The sequence below is a fragment of the Sceloporus occidentalis genome, unplaced genomic scaffold (genome assembly GCF_023333645.1).
Source record: "Sceloporus occidentalis isolate IW3139 unplaced genomic scaffold, rSceOcc1.0.p SCAF_1, whole genome shotgun sequence".
NCBI classification, from domain to species: domain Eukaryota; kingdom Metazoa; phylum Chordata; class Lepidosauria; order Squamata; family Phrynosomatidae; genus Sceloporus; species Sceloporus occidentalis.
In genome coordinates, this window is record NW_028316981.1 from 151685316 (window position 1) to 151696072 (window position 10757).

A 10757-nucleotide genomic window follows, 5' to 3' on the forward strand; every position below is an offset into this window, starting at 1 on the left:
AGAGATGTCTGTGACAATCCAATCCCTGGGAGAGTACAGTGGGCCCTTTTTATCCGCAGGGGTTCCGTTCCTGCCCCTCCCCCCACAGATGGCAAAACTATGGGACTTTGTGACATTAAATGTTGGTGCGTGTGCACGTGGCCATTTTCCCAAGACCGCATGCACCCAAGACCGCATTCACACAAGGCCACTCAAATTAATGGGGCTTGCCATCTATGGATACTCAGTGACAAGGGGATGGCAAGCCCACAGTTGGGACTCGCACACTTTTTTTGCTTACAAAACTAGGGACAAGTGATATTGGGAAGAAAGGTTGAGGGTAGTAGAAACAGAGGAAGACTGCGCACCAGATGGCTAGACTCAATCAGGGAGGTCACACGCCTGAATCTGCAGGATCTGAGAAAAGAGGTTGAGAACAGGGAGTCATGGAAATATGTCATGCACAAAGTCACCCCAAAGTCCACTCAAAGACAGCTAACAACAACAAAAATCACAATTCAGGAGAATTGTTCAGACGGCCCCAGGCTCAACTGCTAACACCATCAGCCACGCAGTTAAACAATCTTACAGATCATCTACTTGCAACCCCAGAGAACCACTATCAATACTATCAGAGTAGTCTGTGCTAGTCTGTCTGCCAGGTATAACTTAGGTGTAAGATGGTTTCTGCATGCAAGTATTAAAGGCTGGGTCTCTCTTATCTGAAATGCTTCAGAACAGAAGCGTTTTGAATTTCAGAGTTTAGAATATTTGCATGCATATACTGGGGGGGGGGGGGTAATCTGGGAGATGAGACCCTAGTTTAAATATGAAATTCATGTATGTTTATGTTTCATGTACTGTATACGTTATACACATAGCCTGAAGCTAATTTTATATATACTATTTTTAATAATTTTGGGCATGAAACAAAGTTTGTGTACATTGAATAATCAGAAATCAAAGATATCACTATCTCAGCTACCCATGTGGATGATTTTGGATTTTGGAGTATTTCAGAATTCTGGAAAAGGGATGTTCAATCTGTATTCAAAATAATTCTTGGCCATAAAACACCTGGTCCCCCCAAAAATTAACTTTCCAAAGGTGGAAGTTTAGCTGTTCCTTTTGTGAAAAATATGCTAATGCACATTTCCACAAAGCACAGAAAGAAAGGCAGAATACATTCAAAGAATTTGCCCCCTCCTGCGGATTCAGCTACATCCCTGTAGGTGTCCTTGCAGAGCACTCAGTAGAAGATGGAAGAGAAAGGAATATTTAATAATAGCAGATTTTCTCTGAGCCAGCTATAAGCCATTGCAGAAAGCTCCCTAAAGCCACTCTTCAGCAGGTCCCAAAGCTACAGTCCATGATAATGTTTTCTTCAGAGCTCAAATGCTACATGAACAAGTTTGGATCTACCTCACTTTTCCAACTATAAGTTGCAATATTACAGCTGTTTTAACAAGTACACTAAACTTGGTGACCCAAACTTCAGGGTTTTCACAATGTCCTTCAGGCCAGAGCTTGTGTTTCACCATTCTTAAGAAACCTTAATCTGTTAATAGTGTACATGAATCTACTACACCTTGCTACGTTTACACAGCAATAGTTGTGGAGGAAAATCATCATTCTTTATAGTGTTAGCTGGAGATATTTTAGCTGGATAGTCATGACTCACAAGCTTGATACATCTCACTGTACTGGATGTCAAATACATTGTTTGCTTGTTTTTGCAAAATCTTTAGAATACTAATTTAAAAAGTCAATAATTGTTTTTTCACCATTTTCAGATACTGCATGTGTATAGCAGCAAATACCATCAAGGCAGGGATATTCTCTCTGGTAAGAGACAGCCAGCATGATGTAGTGGTTTGAACACTGTATACAGGAGACCAGGGTTCGAAAACCTGCTCAGCCATAATAACCCACTGGGTGACCTTGGACAAGTTACACACTCCCAGCTGCAGAGAAAAGCAAAGGCAAACTCCCTCTGAAATATCTTGCCCAAAAGCCCGTGATACGTTCACTTTAGGGTCGCCACAACTTGAAGGAACACAACAATAAGAGAGGGAGAAGGATGGCAGCTTCCTCAGGTGATGTCTGCCACTTAAAAAAATCAAGTCCTTGTATTTAAAAAAATATTTTTTTTGTGCTTTGTGGAAATATAATTTTAATTATTTGCTAACTAATTCATTGCAAGTATCTTCTTATCATACGCCTTTAAACAGAGTAGTTTTGCTAGTGAAAATGAATAAACATTGCAACTCCATTTTGTAGTAACATATATGCTGGTTATTTCAGCAGTGATGACTTCTGCTAATGAAGGGGCAACTCAGTTCACTCAGTAATCTAATACAGGGGTAGGCAACCTTTTTGAGCCGGGGGCCGGGTTGCTGTCCCTCAGACAACTGGGGGGCCGAAGCCAAAAAATAAATAATTAAATAATTTTTAAAAAATTAAATATATAAATAAACCAGGACAAATGTAGGACAAAATTTTCAAATGGAAGACACTTTTTTAAAAAAATGGAGGACACGCAAAAAAAATTGCTGATTTTTTAAAAAAAATGTTAATATAAATGCATGTTTCTGAGGCTTCTATAGACAATTGCCCCCCAAAGACCCCGGCAGCAATCGGCGGCAGGACCGGGCTGGGGCCGGTCCCAAGGCCTCACCGGGCCGCATTCGGCCCACAGGCCGCAGGTTGCCTACCCCTGATCTAATATAACCTGTTAACTCAGAATTTTAGTTAGTTTTAAACACTCTAATTTAGACATACTTCATATGTTATGATTTTGAACCAACTATAACAAAACCTATGGTAAGTAGTCCTTGTATATCTTGACCTGAGCATTTTATAGATTAAAACCATGGCAAGATACAGACCGCCCAAAAGGGTGGTCTCCCGCCACCCTCGTTTGTTGCGCGAGGGAGACACAGCAGACAAACTGCGCGGCTCCCTCGCGCAACGAAAAGAAGCCACAAAAAGCGGCTTCTTTCTGCAGCACCATTATGACGCCACAAGGTGCCAATGGTGCACTTGCAGCATCATGAAGGCGCCAAGACATGCGGACGCTAGGTGTCTGTCATGTCAAAATGGCGGTGCCCATGTGTATAAGGCTCCGCCATTTTTACGCCCTCGTTACGGTGTGAGGGGCAAGATGCATCAGGAAGCGCCGCCCCTCACACGTAACGACAACGCCCAATAGGGCCCGTCTATAGAGCACCTAAGTTTCATTTGTATATCTGTTTTAAAAATTTATAATGCTTTACACAATCTTATGTATCATAGGTGGTCATTTTTTTCTAACACATGGATTTAACAGAGAGAAAATTATTAAAAGTGTTTATACAGTCACACTACAGTATTTTTGAAAAACCTCAAAAGAATATGAAATACTTAATTTAGTAGGCAATAGCCATCACCTTAGTGGTCCACACTCAATGCAAGCAGTTCCAGTTGGTTCCCTAAATATTCACCAGCAACAGCCAATGACTTACAAGGTACAAAGTCTTGTTCTAAATCAAAGTAAAGGTGTACAATGCAAAAAGCAAAACATCTCTCTCATTCCTAGGAAGAACATTTTCTCAAACTATCTCTGCCTAATTCCTTTACTTCACACTGATGCTCCCTACCAAAAGATTTCCAAACAAAATCTGGATTACAAACCCTATTATATGGTTTCACCAACTACCAGCAAGGATTTCAAGGTTTGATACAGGGCTCTACAGTCTTTCCCAGCTATAAGCCCATAGAAATTCTTGTGCTACATCTCCCACCCTTTCCAATCAGCTTGGCTCTTGCTCTGGCATCAATGGTAGCAGGCCAATACCATCTGGGACCTCTCAGTTGGTAAGGACTGGTTTAAGGCATCATAAGTCAATGTCTGAGAGTTTTATTTTTTTAAAATTAAGCCCATGTATGGTGTTGACGTACAACACACATAACATTTAAAGTTCTTTGCTATAAGAATGCTGCTCCCATGTACAGGAGTAAAATCCAATAGTAGTATGTCAGATGTATTTCCTCCTAGACAAAGTTGCTCCAGATACTGTTATCTATGCTCTAATAATAGAAGGATTAGACTACTGTGATAGTTTGCCCAAGGGTCTTTGAAAACCACTCAGACATTTCAGGTGGTCAGAACTACTGCCATAATTGACTAGGATTGCAAGGGGAACATTCCACTGCTTAAACAGCTGCATCAGCTATCAATCTATTTCCGAACACAGTTCAAAGTGATATAGTATGACCCCCATATCCACAAAAGCAGTACTGCAGTTTCACTTACCCACATTTGAGGAAATATGTTTTTTCCAGACATTTTCTAGGTCTTCCAGCACAATTCTATGGTATGCTTCCAGCAGAAGCTGACCACAAAGTCACACGGCAAGACCCAGAACTGCTTAGAGAGGTGATCTCTCTAGAAATCTCTAGATCCTCCAGCACAACTCTATGGTCAACTTCTGCTGGAAGTCATTCACTTCAAGAGGGTTCATTATTTATTTATTTATTTATACTCCACCCTATTATCTACCATTTCCATATCCTCCATGGATACAGGAGTCATAGTGCACCCACAAATGTTACTAGCCAGGAAAATCTGTATACCCTTCTGTGTGATGAAGAGATGCATTTCTATTTGGAATGCAGAGGAGTAAGAGAGAGCTTCTTTCTTCTTCCAGCAGCCCACTCACTCACCTGCATGGAACTCTATGCATTCATTTATACTTAATTCCTAATTTCTTACAGTCCCCACAGCAATTGTGGGGACTTTAAGACTTAAATAATATAGGGACAGCTCACTCCCTCAACAACCTGCCTACATACTAAGATCATCTTCAGAGATCTTCTAGGTGCCTTCATCTGCTGAAGGAAGATAGAGGAAATCAGCTGAAAGGCACTATTTAGTGGTGCCCCCCTCCCAAAGAGGCATAGCCAAGATGTTTCTCCTTTCTCTACCAAGCCATAACCTTTTAATTTGCAATCCTGTAGTAAATTGCTGCTAACTCCTCATCTGCCACAATTTCAAGAGCCAATTTTTAAACTACCAGGGACCCCATAGTATGTACCAGAAACTAAAGCCTAGGCCCAACAGAACAAGATAACTGGATTAGCTCATGCTTACCCTCTAGAGCTCTCCTCAGATGCCAATAGAAATAAGCGACTTTTTATATAAAACCCTACTACTGACAAACAGTTGAAGCATCTTTATTGGTGATAACTACTCCATCTTTGGTCACCTGTTCTTGCTTAGACAACTGAACAGAGCCTTCTACCTAGAATACATTAGGCAACAGCTCATGGCCTTTGCTTCAGCAATTGGCCATAGGGATCTAGGAAACATTGTGAAAATTTGGGTTAAGGGGTTTGGGTTAAGATATGACCCATGACACAAAGAAAAAAACAGTAGCTGTTCCTGGTTGTCTTAGAGCAGTGGTTCTCAACCTTCCTAATACCGTGACCCTTTAATACAGTTCCTCATGTTATGGTGACCCCCAATCATAAAATTATTTTCGTCTCAGTTCCTAAGACCATCACAAATATGTGTTTTCTGAGGGTCTTAGGTGACCCCTGTGAAAGGGTCGTTCGACTTCCAAATGGGTCGCGACTCACAGGTTGGGAACCGCTGTCTTAGAGGAACCATCCTTTAACTGGTATCCATTAGATGTGTTAAGACTGTGCCTTCAAATTACCTATCAATTTATGGCAACCCCATAATTCCATAGGGTTTTCTTAGGCAAAGAATACACACAAATGGCTTTGCCAGTTCCTTCCTCTGAAAGGTAGGCTACAACTCCTGATATTCATTGGCAATTTCTCATTCAAGTACTAACCAGGGCTGACCGATCTGGTGTCTTTAGAGTATTTAGACTACAATTCCCATAATCCCATAGCCAGCACAATGCAGCTTTCCTGGATGGGACAGGTTTCCTTAAATATTTTTTTAATGTGTATAATAGGCCAAGTGACTGCAGTAGGCACTTTGAAAAAGTTTAAAAAAAAATAAATTGTGGGTAGAAAACCTGTGGAGCACCAGATAATGTTGGACTATGACTCTAGGTACCTTGATCCAACATGTTCCAATGGATATGGATGATGGAACTGCTAGTTCAACAATGTCTAAAGGAGCCCTACATGAAATGTTCTGCAGCCCTGCACTCAATCTTTACTGCTTTCAAAATTTAGCAGGAAATGGTGGGAATAATGTGGAACTCTTTGTGCTGTTCCCCAAATCACAACAATCTAAGAGTGACACAAAGAAATCAAAAGACATAAAGAACTTCTTGAGCAGTAAGTATTAAACTGAGCACAGACTTCATTTCACAAGTAATTAGGAGGTAACAGGATGAAAATATTTTTATAGCATGACTGGTGCCAGGACAGAAGATAGCAAGAGTTCTAGATCTTAGATGACCAGTAGCCCCTCACACTGCACAGCTATAGTGCTATGATACTACTTGAACTGCAAAGGCCTATGGAATCCTGGGATTTGCAGTTTAGGAGCGGCATTTTGAATTCTCAGCCAGAGAGCTCTAGTGTCTCACCAAACCATAAACCCCAGGGTACCATAGATGGTGTCTTGGCAGTTAAAATGGTATCATACTGTATAGTAAGGCCCCAGGTCTTGCACTGAGGCAATCACACAATGTAGATATATGGTCATCATTTGAGTAGCAGAAAATGAGACAGACAGAAGTCTCATCATTGTTATAACAGTAGTTTATTGCAGTCTTGGCAACAATAAAGGTGCTTTTTTTGTACATTACACAATGGACACCTCTTTGTAAATATCTCCGACCATGAAAGGCCAAGGATTCAACAATCCCTGGTAGAACTGTCACCTCCAAAAATAGTTATGTCAGTAATGGGATTTGAAACCAGCATTTGCATCATCTAGGCCAACCTCAGGTGAGCACCTTTCCCTATCGTAATTTATGGCATATCTTATGAAAAAAACATACACACATGGATACACACACACACACACACACACACACAAAACATTGCCACAAAACCAGTTGCTGTTCAGCTACTGTCTCCCACATTGTAGTTTTCCTCTTTTTCTTTTTCTTTTCCCAAGGAGGTTTAAAATCAAACTGTGAGAGTTAACTGATATACTGAGTGCAACAGGTGTGGCCAACAGACTCCCAGAGGGCGACAGCCAGAGAGGGGAGATGTTTATTTCATGAAGGCACAATGCATTGAGCTCCCCCCCCCCAAAAAAAAAAAAAAAACAAATAGGAAATTATGTTCAATATGAAGGGTCCAGTTCCTTATTCCAGGAGCCCAAGTGTAGAAGTGTTATCTCCAGATTTTGACAGCTTGCAAAACGTAAGGAGACATCCCACCCACCCTCACCCCATTTTAACAATGTGTATCTAAGAGAATGCTAGCTTGGAGAAAGAAAATACCAATACAATTTTCCTCCCCAACCCCCAACCCCTTCTCCCTGGAGCAAATCCCTTCGGACTCCTCCATAATCCTATGCAGGCTGCGCTGATCTCGGGAGGGCTGCTGGGCAAAAGTAGGCCTCGCCTCAGGGGTGGCTTCGCTTTGGGAAAAGTGTGCACTCATGAGGCGGAAAAGCGTTTGACTTTGCCAAAGCTAATTCTAGGGGACAGAATAAGCAGTCTTATTAAAAAACAAAACCAACAAAAAACCAGATGGTAGGCGGGTGCTCCTATTCAGTGGTAGGCACAACCTCTCAAGAAAACCGGGTATCTTCTGAGTCTCTTCCATTTGCACAGACTATAGTGGCTGTATTTTAAAAATGCCTGCCTACTTGTAATGTAGGCCTGCCTGTTTGTTAATGCAGCACTTCTCTTCTGTACAGGTTCCAAAGCAGGCTGAAAAGAAATGTATGGCGGAGGGAGCCCATTGTGGTGGATATGAATCTCACTGATAGAGGAAAGAGGGGGGAGGGGAGATAACTTCAAGCCTCTAATGAGTTATTAACCAACACTTCTTCAGCCCCATCTCCCCCCACCTCACCTGCTTGCTTTTGTATGATACAATGAAAAAGGAGACAACCACGGTCCCCTTTGGATTCCTTCATTGTGCCAAAGGCTGCAATGGTTCTGTATCTGTCAGGCCAAGAGGGAGGATTTAACAAATCCTCCCTACACTATTCGCCTCCCCACATGCACAAACACAAACACACACGCACACACAGAGAGAGAGAGAGAATTAAACAAATGTATTCTCTCAACAGGAATGATGCAAAGAGAACCACTGCCCTCCCACTGGTTATTTATAAAAGCAACAGAAAACACAAGAGGCCTAGGCCAATTTGGGAAAACATTTCCAGTGGTCTTTCTCTCAGCGGCCCTCTATCACCCACCCTTTCTCCCTCAACAGCTTTAGCACAGCAGATTTCTCCTGCGCCGGAATTGTACATAAATCAACAAGGTTTTAAAAGTCTGACGTAAACGCACCCTACAGAACCCTGACATTTGAATAAAGCAAAGAGATTAAGATTGCGAGCTGCGTCGCTTATTCTAGGTTGGGGGGAGAATGGGGGGGAGTCTTTTACCTACCTCCTTTTCTACAAGGCGATCCAGAAATCCTCCTCAGCCGGCAAGCAAGAGGCAGCAGAAACCATTATCCAAAAAATCCAGAAAGGAGAAATAGGAAAGGGTGGCGGTGATGGTGGCAGTGCATTTGTTCCTTCCTTTTTTGTTGTGGAAAAGAAGGAAAGAAAGAAAGAAAGGTTGGAGGGGAGGGGAGGGGGAATCAAAAATATTCCAGACTTTGCTACTGGGAAAGAAAGAAAAACAACCAGCCCAAAATAAAATAAAATGAACACTAGCCCCCCCCCCTCAAAAAAAACCCCAAAAACCCTGAACAAGAAAAATAAAACAGGCACACAGGCCAGGTTCGGAAAGGATGCTAAATCCGATATTGGAGGGTCTCTTTCTCCATTTGGGGAGGGGGATTAAGACCTCTATCTATCTATCTATCTATCTATCTATCTATCTATGTCTCACAGACATCCCTGAGAGAGAGGAGGGGAGCAGGGGGCCTGGGGGTCTCTAGGCCCCTGCTCCTCCGTAGTTTTGGGGTCCCTGGAGGAGGGCGAGGGAAAAGGGCCCCCAGGAGGGCACACAAAGGGAGCCCCGGGCCCGCCTTGGGTCTCCTGCCAGCCGCCTCCCTCTGCCCCTGGCAGCCCCTTCCTCTGCCCCCTAAAAAGGGGAACTGGGGGACCCTTCTTCTGGAAAGGAAGGAAGGGAAGGAAGAGAGGGAGGGAGGGAGCGAGCGCCTTCCCTTCCTTTTCCTCCCTCCCTTCCTCCTCCTCCTCCTCCTCCTTCTTTAAACAACCCCCGCTGAAGCCTCAGCTTCTCCTCTTCCCCATCACCACCATTTCCTACATTTGGAGCCAGCTACAATTGCCCCCCTTCATTGCCCTCTCTTTTCTTTGATTCTAAATGAAAGAAACCAACATATTACGTATGTACAGTATACACACACACACACACACATATATATATATATATATATATAAAATACCTTCCTGGTTTATCCCTTTTTTTGTCCCCTTCTCCTTTCCTATCCCAGGCCTCCCCTCTCTCTCTCTCTCTCTCTCTCTGCATATATATTTAAAAACAACTTCTCACCTCTCCTCCTCCTCCTCCTCCTTCTTCGGCCCCTTCAGCTCCAGCGTTCAAAGGAGCATCCCTCTTCCCCCCTCACAAAACCCTCTGCCTTTTCCCCTCTCTGTCCGTCCGTCCGTCCTTCCTTCCTCCCTCCCTTCCTCCCTCCTCCTCCTCCTCCTCTCTCCTCAGCGAAGGGCCTCAAGAAATTGGACAGAAAGTGTTCACCGAGGCAGCCATTTTCAGAGAGGAAAGTAGGTCCTGCTGGGCCAGCTCCGGGTTTGCTTAACCTCCCTCCGCCTCCCCCGCCTCCTCCTCCTCCTCCTCTTCCCTCAGTGCAAAAGGGAGCCAGGCAGGCAGGGAGGGCGCCGGGGCTTGGGCCCTTCTCCTTCCCTCCCCGCTGTCTCCGGGCTCCTCTAAGCCCCTTCGGGAGGGCGGCGAGGGACCCTCTCTTCCTGGCGGCCCCTGGGGCGCAATGGAGGGAGGAGGAAGAGCAGCAGAGAAGGGGCCCAGCGCTTATTTTGTGTCGGAACCCGAAGGCGGAAGGAGACGCAGAAAGGGCTCGGGGGGAAGTGAGTGAGGAGCACGTACGGAGCCTCAGTGCACGCTGGGAAGGAGAGAGGGATCCCTGCGCCGGCCTTAACCCTCTCGCGCCCGAGACCCCGGACGCCAGGCGGCGGCAGGAGGAGGAGGAGGAGGAGCACGTGGGAGGGAGGGAGCATGGGGCATGGCGGGGGGCGGGGGTCAGAGGGCTCGGCCTCGCTCGCTCGTTCGCTCTCTGCCCAGGAAGGAACGCCGAGGGAGCTGGGACAGGTGCGCCCCAGGAGGAGGAGGAGGAGGAGGAGGAAGGAAGGAAGGAAAAAAAGAAGGCAGGGAAGGAAAAGGAAGGCAAGAAGGAAGAAAGAAAGAAGGTAGGGAAGGAAGGAAGGAAGAAGGAAAGAAGGTAGGGAAGAAAGAAAGAAAGCAGGAAAAGAAAAAAGGAAGACGGGAAGAAAGAAGGCAGGGAAGGAAAGAAAGAGAAAGAAAGAAAGAAGGAAGGAAGGAAGGAAGGAAGGAAGGAATGAAAGCAGGAAAGACTAAAGGAAGGGACGGATGAGGGGCCATTGGGTGTCTGCCATTAATGCCAGCAGGGGAGGGCATGATGGAGGGAGCCCGCTGCAGGGCCCCAGAAGAGCAGGGTGG

At 44.6% G+C, this 10757-nt stretch overlaps 1 protein-coding gene across 3 annotated transcripts in view; it reads right to left on the reverse strand.

Annotated features, from left to right (window-relative positions):
• The window catches only part of KMT2D (lysine methyltransferase 2D), a 203916-nt gene extending 194188 nt beyond the window's left edge, over positions 1-9728 (reverse strand). For 2 of the 3 annotated variants that reach the window (XM_089477543.1, XM_089477551.1), the window contains exons 1-2: positions 9493-9728; positions 8523-8656 (exon numbers count right to left, since the gene is read on the reverse strand). The gene's annotated coding sequence lies outside the window, so the exon portion shown is untranslated. The remainder of the gene's footprint in view (positions 1-8522; positions 8657-9492) is intronic. The other variant, XM_089477537.1, reaches the window with a different exon arrangement.
• Positions 9729-10757: the final 1029 nt, after the last annotated feature.